We start from the raw sequence: 12,510 nt of genomic DNA on the forward strand, positions 1-12,510 counted from the left end.
GGATGTTTTCTACTTTAATGGCCACAGTTAAATGTTTCATGGGCCAAAACTGAGGCCAGATCACTTTATAATTATTCTTCTGGCTCTTGCATAATTGATACCCCTTATGCACTTTTCATGATCCAATTTATCTATGTCCTAAACTATTTTGTAAAACCTGAATCCCATCTGTGATGATCTATGTCCCGTTAGAAAGACTACAAGGGATTTGCTCCCCAAGCCCTGTCGGTGGGCAAAACTCAGCTTCACTAGGCGGAAGCAGAGGGGTGGAGGCCCAAGTCTAGACTGTTTCACTTAGAAAACACAGTCGAGGGGCTCAAAAGGTAGGGGGATTCTCCAGAGAGGCCAGTCTCGGGACAAGAGGCAGGAGGGGAGGGAGCAAAGGGCTTCCTGGGGGCAGTTACAGACTACCTGGAATTGTGATGATAACCATAACAGTGACCACCACTCTCCTGAGACCTAGGGCCAGGTCTGTGCTAGCACTTTCTGGGCGCTGCTTCGTTCATTCCTTACTCATGAGGTCAGGACTCTCACCTTTTCCCCTTCACAGATAAGAAAACTGAGAAGGAAGTAATTTGCTCAAGACTTCGTAGTTAGTTAGTGAGAAAAAAATGGAATTCCAATCTGAGCAGGCTGATGCAGAGCTCAGGTTCCTAACCTGTTTTCTTCTAAAGTTCTGCTGCTGCTGCTAAGTCACTTCAGTCGTGTCCGACTCTGTGCGACCCAGTAGACGGCAGCACACCGGGCTCCCCCATCCCTGGGATTCTCCAGGCAAGAATACTGGAGTGGGTTGCCATTTCCTTCTCCAATGCATGAAAGTGAAAAGTGAAAGTGAAATCGCTCAGTCGTGTCCGACTGCAGCCTACCAGGCTCCTCCACCCATGGGATTTTCCAGGCAAGATTACTGGAGTGGGTTGCCATTGCCTTCTCCGTCTAAACTTCTAGGTGAGTCTAATTCCTAAAACTTGCATATCCCAGGAAACTATAAACCCTTGAGTTTCAATAACCAATCAGCAAGCCTTTTAGCATAGGGTTGCCAGATTTTGTTTAAAAAGAAAAAAAAAAAGACACCCAATTAAATTTGAATGAAATGTGAACAATAAATAATTCTTTAGTATAATTATGTTCCAGACGTGACATGCAATAGCCCGTGCAATATCTGGGACATACTTATGTGGGTGTATTATTTATTATTTGAAATTCTAATTTAACCAGGTATCTCTATGTCACCTGGCAACATTCAGCATGTGTCCAGGCCTGTGCTGGGGGTCCTGGGACCCAGAAGACTGCCCTTAGAGAACCCAGAGTGTCTAGAGAAGCAAGATGGACACCAGGACAAACGATAGACATGTCTGATTCTAATCTGCCCAGTAGAGAGCTGAAGGTTGTCAGGGATCAGAGGCTTACAAGGGAACAGTTTTCTGGAGGAGCAGAGACCTGGAGAAGGGAGGAAGATGAGAAAAAATGGGAAGAAAGAGAAGTTGCCCTCCTAGCACATACCTACTCCCAGAACAGGAGGCCTGTGTTTCAGCTCCTGGATGCAGCCAAAACACCTCAGGCTGGGGTCCAACCCCCAGAGCTACAAGCTTCGAAGGAGAGCAAAACTCAGCCCATCCCCCACGAGACACAGCCAGGAGTGGTCCACCTGCTACTTGCTTGGCTGACCCAAATCTACACAATTCCTCACATTCAGCCCCGAGGCCTTTGCTTATCCTGTCTTCCCACCGGGAAGCCATCTGTCCACCCCAATCCTACCTTCCTTCAGGGTCCAGCTCAGCCCTACCTTCCCTCAGAAGGCTCCACCCATGCCATTCCCCAAGAGCCATCTCAGGCCTGTTGGGTTACCCTTAGAACTCTTCCCTTACGCCAAACACTTCTTATGCACTTAGCACCTAGAATAAAACCTAGAATGTAGTTGGTACAATAGATGCTTACTGAATGAATGAGTGAGTGAGTGACAGCGACTGTGGCTTTGTTCCGCGTGCTGTCTTCTTTGTGTACAGCTCTCAGCAGAGGGAACAGAGGGCCTGCCGGGGAGGGGGGAGTAAAAACCCTTACACACCGATGTCTCTTTCCACAATGCCCACACTCAGCCCAGGTCCTGGAGTGAGAACACGCAATTCCTATCTGCTGGAGAGAGGGAGTTAAGATGGAGACGAAGAAAGAGAACCCTCCTACATTGTTGGTGGGAATGTAAATTAGTACAGCCACTATGGATAACAGTTGGAGATTCCTTAAAAAACTAAAAGTTGGACTATCATGACCCAGCAATTCCACTCCTGGGCATATGCTCAGGAAAAAAAAAAAAAAACAGTAATTCAAAAAGACATGCACCCCAATGTTGATTGCAGCACTATTTACAGTGGACATGGAAGCAACCTAAATGTCCATCAACAGAGCAATGGACAAAGAAGATGTGGTAGACATATACAGTGAAATACTCAGCCATTAAAAGGAGTGAAGCTGTGCCATTTGCAGGGATGTGGATGGACCTCGAGATTGTCATAGAGTGAAGCAAGTCAGAAAGAGGAAAAAACAAATATTGTACATTAATACATGTATGTGGATTCCAGAAAAAATGGCATAAATGAACTTACTTGCAAAAGTGAAACAGAGACACAGATGTAGGGAACAAACATACGGATACCAAGGGGAGTAGTCGGGGGACGGGGCAGACTGAGAGACTGAGATACATATATACACTATTGACATTAAATACACTATTGATATGCAGAATAGATATATCAATACAGAGAACCAAGTGTATAACATAGGGAGCTCTATTCAGTTCTCTCTGGTGACCTAAATGGGAAGGAAATCCAAGCAAGAGAGGATATATGTATACTTGTGGCTGATTCACTTTGCTGTGCAGAAGAAACTAACATGACATTGTAAAACAACTATATTCCAATTAAAAAAAAAAAGATGGAGAGGAAGGAACCTGGCAGGGAGAACGCAGGCCTGGGACCGCCGGGGCCAGCCACAGGAGCCACAGGCTCTGCTCCAGCTCCGACCATGGCTTGCTCTAGGACTTGGACACGCCACGGGCCCCTCTTCTCTTCGGTCCCCTTAGCTAGAAAACAGGCCACAGCACATCGCTTGTTGCTGCGATTACACAATCACTGTGATGGTGGTACCTTCCCACCATTCATCCACCCAGTAGGCCTGAATGCTTGGGAACTGAGGTCTGGTCCTCGGCGAGTTCCTCTCCTGCTGGCAGCCTCCCCAGTCCAGACTCGCCCCGGCCCTTGACGGTGATGAAGTCCTTCTCATGCACCAGCCACGGAGCCCTGCCCCCATCTGCGCTTCTCCAAGTCCAACCCCCCTGAGCAGAGGCCAAATAAAGATGGATATTCTCTCTCTTCCAGCAAACACAGCACCTCAGTCAATCTCTCGGCACTCAAACCACGCTTGTTGTTCTTGTGCGGAATTCCACAGATGCTTATAAACACTTCCATTACTTCTGAAGTTTATTTATGGTTTTTGTTAAGCCTTTACTCTGAAATTTGCCATTTTAAACACTCCCTGACTGAGTAAGATTTATACGGTTTCTTCACACAGAAGCTACCTGTAATGGACAGAGCCAAAATCAATTCAGAGGGCCTCAAGAGCAGCTGACAACTCATTTTTATGGAGAGAGCATTTTCTCAGGAATAGGAGAGAAAACATTAAGATGTCAGAAACATCTGCTTCCCAAGAGGCTGACGACACAGAGCCTCTCTGTGCCTCCTGTGGAAACAAGGGTGCCTGTCTCCTCCGGGTGGAGGGGGTCCCCTCCCCCTCGGTGGGCTCAGAATGCTCAGGGGAGCGCAAGCTGCCACTGAACCCAGTGATTCGATGGAGGCCAAGAACCAGAAGTGGCAGGAAGTCAGCCGTGACACAAGTTTATTTCTCGTTCCAAAACACTCATCTGGAATACTGTGAAATTTCCCAGCTGTGGGATATCAGTTACCATCACGTCATTTGTTGGCATGTGGGCGATTTTATAGCTGGAATTAGGCCCTGGATTACAGTCTTGTGTTTTCGGTCCACAGGCAGCCACAATGCCTTGTCTAAAAGTCCAGTGCACTGGACGGGGAAATTGAAACTGACCTCCTAGGCTACGGAAGTTTCAGAAAAGGGCAAGTCTGTTTACCTGGGGCTGGGATCTACTGCTTCCCCCGTTTGTAGTAAAAGCTGGCAAAGCTTTTCTTACTCCTCAGATGTTTCCCTCTGCTGGTATTTCTAAACATATGTTGCACTTTCTTCACAGCCATATCATTTTGACCTTTTTTCACAGTGTTCTGGGAAGGGAATGGAAGCTGAAGTGGGACCCCGGAGCTCTGCTGTCCTCCGCTCTGGGGGTGGAGTGATGCTGTCCCATTCCTCCTCCTGGTTCAGCGAAGGGTCTCCTTGACCACGGCATTTCTGTGAGGAAAGGTTTTAGCGTCCTGATGCTCCCACTTTTCTGTTTAAGCCGTGTGCTTGGCCACCTGGACTGATCTTACTGCAACAGTGAACCCCCAGGTCACTGAAGAGTGACATGGCCTCACTGGATGCAAGAGACAGGATCAACAGGCAGAGCCCTTTAAAGCCTTTGCAGAAGAAAATCATATTATGTCATCTTTGGACTTTCAGCACTTGGAATGATTTTCCTGTTTTTCAGCAGTAATAATAGTGTTATAAGAGCATCTTTCTTATTATTTGTTTGCATCCCTCCCCCACACTACTGGCTCAGTGGAAAAGAACTCGCCTGCCAATGCAGGAGACATAAGAGAGAGACGTTCGATCCCTGGATTGGGAAGATCCCCTGGAGGAGGGCATGGCAACCCCTCCAGTGTTCTTGCCTGGAGAATCCCATGGACAGAGGAGCCTGGTGAGCTAGAGTCCATGGGATCACGAAGAGTCAGACTGAGCGTATGTTACACCATTACACCCACACTTTCATGTTTTCAAATGGAGAAAAAAAAAAGAAACTACAACACTTTCACTTTTTCTACAAGAATGCTTAAGAGATTTTAACAAAATTGAAATAAAATTCCCATCTGAAAGGAACCTCACCCTCAGTTTTTCAGGCCTTGTTAAATAAATTAGGAAATACCTTCCTTTGAAGACCAATGGTATAGAGCTGACTTTGAACTCTTAATATCAGGCATTAGCAAGATAATGTTAGGTTTTATTAAGAATGAAAAGAGTTTACCAATTTTCTTCCAGCAGCTCTCTGGATTCTGCAAGAAGCTAATCACTAGATAATTGTTCAATGACTCCTCTGGTCCATTCAGAAATGTTTAGAGTGGAGGGAAGAGAAGTTCCTTAAGAGACCTGATTCCAAATGACTGAGCCCTGTAGCCTGGCAAGAAGACACAGGTCTGAAAAAAAACAGAATCCCAGAGAGCCTGGGTGTACTAGTCCACCATCACAACACACCAGACTGGGCGACTTTCCCAGAGACATTTACTTCCACAGCTCTGGAGGCCAGAAGTCCAAGATCAAGGCTCTGGTGATTCGGTGTTTTCCTGACTTGCACATGGCCTCACCTGGTCCTGTCCTCCATGGGCCTTTCCTCAGTGTGTATACAGACAGCAAGAGCTCTCCAGAGACCCTTCTAATAAGGACACTAATTCTATCAGACCAGGACCCCACCCTTATGACTCCATTTAACATTAACTACTCCTTGGAGGCCCCATCTCCAAATACAGTCCTGCGAGTGTTAGGGTTTCAACATGTGAATTTCACAGGGACACAAACACTTAGTTCATAACACTGAGTTCATAACAATTTGGTTTCTACACTTCTCAGGAAATTCCTTCTTCAAGCCCCATTTCCAACCCCCACTGGGTGGTCCAAACCTTCTCTGTATCCCCTGCCTCTGGTCTCTCTTTCCCCCTCCCTGGTACATTCTTCATGAGCGCCCAGATTCCACAGGCCCCTTCCTAACATACCCCTCTGAGTCGTTTCTCTTCTTAAACACCTTAGTGGATTCCCTACTCTGTGCAGAATTAGGTCCATAATTCAGACAGTCAGTAAGCTCATTGATTAAAAATTTACAGTCAGACGGACCAACATGCAAGTTCTGACTCTGACCTTTAGTAGCTGTGTGATCTTGAATATTTTACTTAATGCCTGTGACCCTCAGGTTCATTTTCTGTAAAAGGGGAGAAATAACAGCTACTACTTCATCAGGGTCTGATGGAGGCAAAGAGAGGGATTGTGGGAAGTGCTTAAAGAATGCCTGGCACTTAAAGCTCAACAAAACATTAGCCTTGGTTGTCATTATATGCCATCAACCCCTCGGTGATCTCATCTCGTCTTGTGGCTTTAACACTATCTACAAGCCAACGGCTCCTAAATTTACATCTCCAGCACAGTCCCTCTCCAGAACTCTCCTGCACATCCCCATGCAGACATCCACAGACATCTCTAGTTTGTCATGCCTAAACCAGCTCCTGATCCAACCCCAACCTGCCCCACCCACGGCCATCTCAAACCCAATCAATGAGACTGAAACTGTGGCTTCACCTTGGAGTCTTCCTGTCTCTCATACCCACACTCAGTCTGTTAAGAAATCATCCATGTCAAGAACAGAGCTACTTGCCACCATTCCCCCAGCCCAGGTCACCATCACCTCCTACCTGGGGCAGCAGCAGCCTCCCAAATGGTCAGGTTGTTACGGTCAGGTTTGCACACAACACACAGAATGACACTTTCAAAACAGCAGTCACATCACCTCTCTCTTCCACGCCAAGTCCCCCAGAGGCCCTCACATCACTGAGGCTGAAGTCCAAAGCCCTGCTCTGGCCTCAAGGCCCCCAGTGACTCTCTGATCTTCTCTCCTACCACTGTCCCCCACCCACCTTGCTGAGGCCTCAGGGGCCTCCTGCTGCTCCTAACACATTAGCTCTCCTGCCCCGGGCTCTGATGCCTAGAGTACTCTTCCCCAAATATCCCCTTGGCTGACTCCTCACATCCCTCTCACATTCCTAAAATGTCATCTTCTCAAAGAGGTCTCCTTTGCAACCCTGGTCAAAATTACAACCTTCCCCAAACACACACACACACACACACACACACACACACACACACACACACGCTGGGGTCTCCACTCTCTACTCATTCTTCCCCCTTCCCACATACCTCTTCCTAACACACTGTATGTACTCTTTTTCTGTTTTATTTATTTGTTTACTGACTTCCCATGCCAGAGGGAGTGCCACATATCTGTTTTGCTCACAGTTGCACATCCACCCCCTAGCAGAGTGTTCACCACACTGCAATCACTCAGTAAGGAATATCAGCTGAATGAAGCCTCAGCCAGTGAAAAGTGGAAGCTAGCCACATAGTCATGTTCAACTCTGCAATCCCATGGACTGTGGCCTGCCCAGTTCCTCTCTCCTTGGAATTCCTTGGAGTGGATTGCCATTTCCTTCTCCAAGGGATCTTCCCAACCCAGGGATTGCCCCGGGTCTCCTGCATTGCAGGCAGATTCTTTACCAACTGAGTCACTTAATCAGCCAGAAACTCACACATTTATTCAATAAATGCCCACTGAGCATCTTCAAAGTCCATTAGAGTCTCAACCTTTCCAGCCACTTTCAGAACGTTCCTCCACAGCACCTCTTATCAAGTGGCTCCTGTCTCTCTGTCTACATACCTATGTTTTGGACAAACTTTCCCTAGAGCCTTACCCACCCATCTCCACGTGTGGAAATCCCATCCATCCTCCAAGAGCCAGCCCATCTCTTCCGTGAAGCCCTTGCACCCAGTGGGGGTACTTGCCCTGAGTTTCTTGCCCTTGGGCTGTTCCACAGCTTTCCTCTGCCCATATCCCCATCTCCCTGAGCACCATCATAGATTGTGATCTATCCCTTATTCCCTGCTAACCTCTGAGATCCTCAGTGTCAGAACCACATTTGCTCCTCTCGGTCTCGCCCACTCTGCCAGAAAAACCGAGGTGTACACTAGCAGGCATCTGTATCAGCCTGTAAATGAAGAAGTCAAAAGTAAGCCCTAGTTTTGGAGAGTCAGCTAATTCGGCCTTCTGAGACAAGGGTGACATGGAATGATGCAATTACCTTCCTCTGGCCTGGCTCCCAGCCCCATCAGCAGTCCCAGAAGAAATAAGCTGCCTCTCCTGGAGATGAGTCTCTATCACCCCAACCCAAGTGCAGGCCCCTCCCCTGCCACAGTGATGTGCAGCCCTCCCCCTCGTTTCTGCCCCTACCCTGGCCCCACCAAGACCGTTCCCCCATTGCCTTGGAGGAAAACCCCCAACAGGACTCTGGGCACTAATGCTACAGTCAGTACACATGTGGGAGTCTTCATGGCACCACACACTAGTTCAGCTGGGTTTTATCCTTGTTATGTTGTTCAATTCCTTGCTCCAAAGAAGGATAGGGCATCCTCGTGTATATGATCAAAAACACCCTCCAGCCCCGCCCTGAGACCTCATTCTGTGGGAATCCAGCTGACACAGCACCCGTACATGCTGGAGCTCAAGTGTCCCCCAAGGTGGCTTGCTCATCCATACACGTTCACTTAGGAATGAAAAGAAAAAAAACACCTGTGCTTCCAACACTTTGTCTGGCTGTCATCCCACCCTTAGCAGGGGACTAATGGCACCAAGGTTGGGAGAGAAGGAGAGGCCTCTGCTTTAATCCCATTTCTGCTCCTTTCGCTCATCTTCCTGGAGGGGAATGCAGTGGAAGTCATGGAAAGTCAAAGGAGCAGGATTACATTAAATCAGACCTTCCTCCCCAAGTCAACACTGATCCCATGGCTCAAAGCAGCAATCCAAGTTTTATTTGCTCATAAACATTAATGGGACTGAACCTCAGAGAAAGGAACAGGAAAAGTTAAATGCTAGAGAGCAAGGGGTCCCGTAAAACACAGGCATGGGGAGGGGGCTCCAAATTCTTCCTCCACACAGGGACTGTCTTTGCCAGCTTGGGGGGTGGATCTGGGTCGCTCTTCTGATTACTTGAAATTCTACACTTTTCTCAAGGTAGCAAAAAAACACTTAAAATGAGAGAGATGGCTTTAACGGCCCAACCTTTGCCAAACAGCAGAGTGACAGAGAGCCTGCCAGCAGGCTCTTCTCCCAGACTGACCTGAGACCCGGGAAGGGACCCCATGTCACAGCAGGGCCAGGACACCCTAATAGAGAACTGAGAGACCTCAATCCCAGCCCTGCCTTCTCAGCAGCAACCCAAGTGATTTTAGGAAAATTCATATGACCTTTCTTGGCCTCTGCTTTGCCATCTCTAACGCAGGGCACATCTCTTCTGCCAGCGGAAGGGATCTGGGACTGTGTGATTAATGAGAGCGTCTGTGATTAATGAGCGTGTATTATGAGGCAAGCCTCAGCTAAGTGCTTTGTACACTCTAACTTATTCACTTCTTTCAACAATCCTATGAGATAGGTACTATGATCCCATCTTACAGGCTGAGAACCTGAGACTCAGACAGCCTAGGCCCTGATCCCAGGTCTCACAACTAGAAGGTAACAGAGCTGGGAACAAAACCCAAATCCATATTAAGTGCTTTTAAAGACATAGGCACAGAAGAATTGATGCTTCTGAACTGTGGTGTGGAGAAGACTCTTGAGTCCCTTGGACTGCAAGGAGATTCAACCAGTCCATCCTAAAGGAAATCAGTCCTGAATATTCATTGGAAGGACTGATGCTGAAGCTGAAACTCCAATACTTTGGCCACCTGATACAAAGAGCTGACTCATTTGAAAAGACCCTGGTGCTGGGAAAGATTGAGGGCAGGAGGAGAAGGGGATGACAGAGGATGAGGTGGTTGGATGGCATCACCAGCTCAATGGACATGGGTTTGGGTGGACTCTGGGAGTTGGTGATGGACAGGGAGGCCTGGTGTGCTGCAGTTCATGGGGTCGCAGAGTTGGACATGACTGAGCAGCTGAACTGAACTGAACTGTCTGAAAGACATAGGCTATCAGACCTGATTCCATGCAGAGCCAGGCCCAGGCCTGGCACACAGTAGATGCTTAAGCAAAGCCTATTCAATTGAATTGAAGTCTACTTCCTAGGACTTTCATGCCAGAGCAGCAGCTTTTCAGAGGCTCCTTCCCCTGTACAGGCTAGAAGCAGCCCTGGGTCTGTTTTCTCTTCTACAGGGAAAAGAACCCCGGGGGAGAAGAAGTTATTTCTGACCAGGTGGTGCAGTGGTAAAAATCCTGCCTGCCAGTGCAGGAGACATAAGAAACAGGTTCGATCCCTGGGTCGGAAAAATCCCCTGGAGAAGGAAATGGCAGCCCACTCCAGTGTTCTTGCCTGGAGAATCCGATGGACAGAGAAGCCTGGCGGGCTACAGTCCATGAGGTCATAAAGAATAGGACACGACTGAAGTGACTTGGCACAGCACAGCACATAACTCTGTATCCAGGTTTTAACTGAGAGGAGGGAAAAGAGCATGTTTTGTTTCCTAACTTCTTCTCTTATTTGAATATTGGATTTCCATGTTGTTGGGGTTGTAGGAGCCCGGTTCCCCAGAGGAATTCCCCGAGAAGCCATCTGCTCATGTGCTTCTGAGACACCTTGGCAGAGAGAAATGCAGGATGCTAATCAATCATCCGAGGGGGCCACTCACTCTCTCCCTGGGAGATGGGTAAGCATGTGGCCTTGAGCAGGAGGGCTATGTCATCAAAGGTAAACAGATTCAGGCCTTGCACATGCTCTGGCCACTCCAGGAGTCAAGTTAGGTTTGTCCAAGCCAGAGGTCAGGGCAATGGAGAGCCAGAACTGCAGGCCAGGCAAGGCCTTGGAGAGGCTGACAGTGTGTATCAGAAATGCCAGGGGGCTGTGGCCATGTCTGAGCTCAGAGCAGACCCCAATGCAGACACAGACAGGGATGCAGACACAACCCTGTGAGGATGCCAAACAGGAGTCAAGTCATGGAGCTATCTTCAGAGGGCAGCTCAGAAATGCGGCTGGCCGATGCTACCCTGACTCTTAGCTGCAGTTGCCCCAGCTCCAGCACTAGTGGGCAGGAAAGGTGAGCTGCTGAGCCCCAACAGACCACACTCTGTGGGGGGCCCTTGAAATGAAATCTTCCCTTCCAGGACAACCACTGGGTCCAATGTGTCTCACTAGGAATCAAGGCAACATTGGGAACAAACATATGAATAGACAATCAAGCTTGCAAGTAGAATCTTATCACCTAAGCCATGACAAGCCCCAGGGCATCTGGTCTACCACAAAGTTTTATCAGTGGAGAAAGCCAAGACCTGAGAGTAACAAGTACTTGTCCACAGACAAACTACAAACCCCACAGTCCAGGACTCCAGCCCCACATTCACTAGAATCAGCTACAGGTCAGCAGGGCCCACCTTGAGCAGACTGCAGGGACAAGGTGAGAGAAGGTGGCCACCCTGAGCCATTCCCGACGCCTATCAAGGGAGCCCCAACCTCTGGAGTGGTTCCTGCTTTCTCTCTGTGTCCCTCTGCTCCCCTCTCCAAGCCTGGAGGGCCTCTGTCACATGCTCAGACTGCCCGTGGACCTTGACAAAAGGGTTTTCAAATCTGGAAGAATGCCCTTTAACATATATGCAAAACCAGACAGTCAGCACAGCCTGGGTCCTGAGCTGCTGCAGAGGAGCGGGGTGCAACAGATGGAATGTTTCTGCTCACATCCCATTCTCCATGGAGTGGCCTAGGCCCAGGCGAGCTGCATTTGTCCGTGAAGGTGAGCACACAGGCAACCTTTGGGCCAAATGCTCCAGCTGAACCAGAGAGTGTGAACCAAGAGGCAATCGGTCTGCAAACTCAGGCTGCCAGAGGGGCTGGCTGAGCGGTCAGAGCGAACCAATGTGCCATGCTCTGGCTCTAGTGGGCCTGCTCCTAAATCAGATGATAAAGGCCCTGCCTAATCTACACCGTGGGAGGAAATTTGAGAGTGTGTGAGTCCATGAGGTAGTTAGCATGAGAATATAGAGTAATCAGAGGGCCCCAAGGTGTGGAGAGAGAATGGGAGACTAGCATAGGACTTTAACAGCCTTCCTGTACCTTTCTGTAGTCAAATGAGTTTAGAAAACACAGGATTAAGGAACATTGAACAGATACGTTTTAAAGGACTTCTCAGAGCCTTTGGAATGCTACTGTTAATTGGGAATCTCCAAGAAGGAAGCATAGGATGGGGCATCCCCAAAATTATTCAGCAGGCCATAGGCAGTATTCACAGGGCATCTTCCAGGACTGGTACCCACTAGGACCTTCTGAAATGGAGTGAAGTGATGTCTAGAGGATGTTTCAGAAAGAGACACAAAAGTTCACAGGAGTCAAATCTCTGTGAGGTCTTTTCTATGAGGCCTAAATCTCTACCTGGGAACCAACAGTGAGCAAGGGACGGGCACTACCAAGCCTGGTGCCCACATGGACACATGGTGTGTGAAGGTAGGTACACAGGGGAGGGGTCCCTGGGTCCTCTCAGGGAGTCACAGGGCTCCCAAGCACTGAAGACCCTGACATGCCCCTGAGCGCCTGAGGATCCTGCCCTGTGCACCCGTCTTTC

At 48.6% G+C, this 12,510-nt stretch overlaps 1 protein-coding gene across 2 annotated transcripts in view; it reads right to left on the minus strand.

Moving 5' to 3' along the window:
• Nucleotides 1–12,510, minus strand: part of FSTL4 (follistatin like 4) — a 768,172-nt gene that overhangs the window by 611,818 nt on the left and 143,844 nt on the right. The gene's annotated exons all lie outside the window — the stretch shown is intronic.

The sequence above is a fragment of the Ovis aries genome, chromosome 5 (assembly GCF_016772045.2).
Source record: "Ovis aries strain OAR_USU_Benz2616 breed Rambouillet chromosome 5, ARS-UI_Ramb_v3.0, whole genome shotgun sequence".
Classification (NCBI taxonomy): Eukaryota; Metazoa; Chordata; class Mammalia; order Artiodactyla; family Bovidae; genus Ovis; species Ovis aries.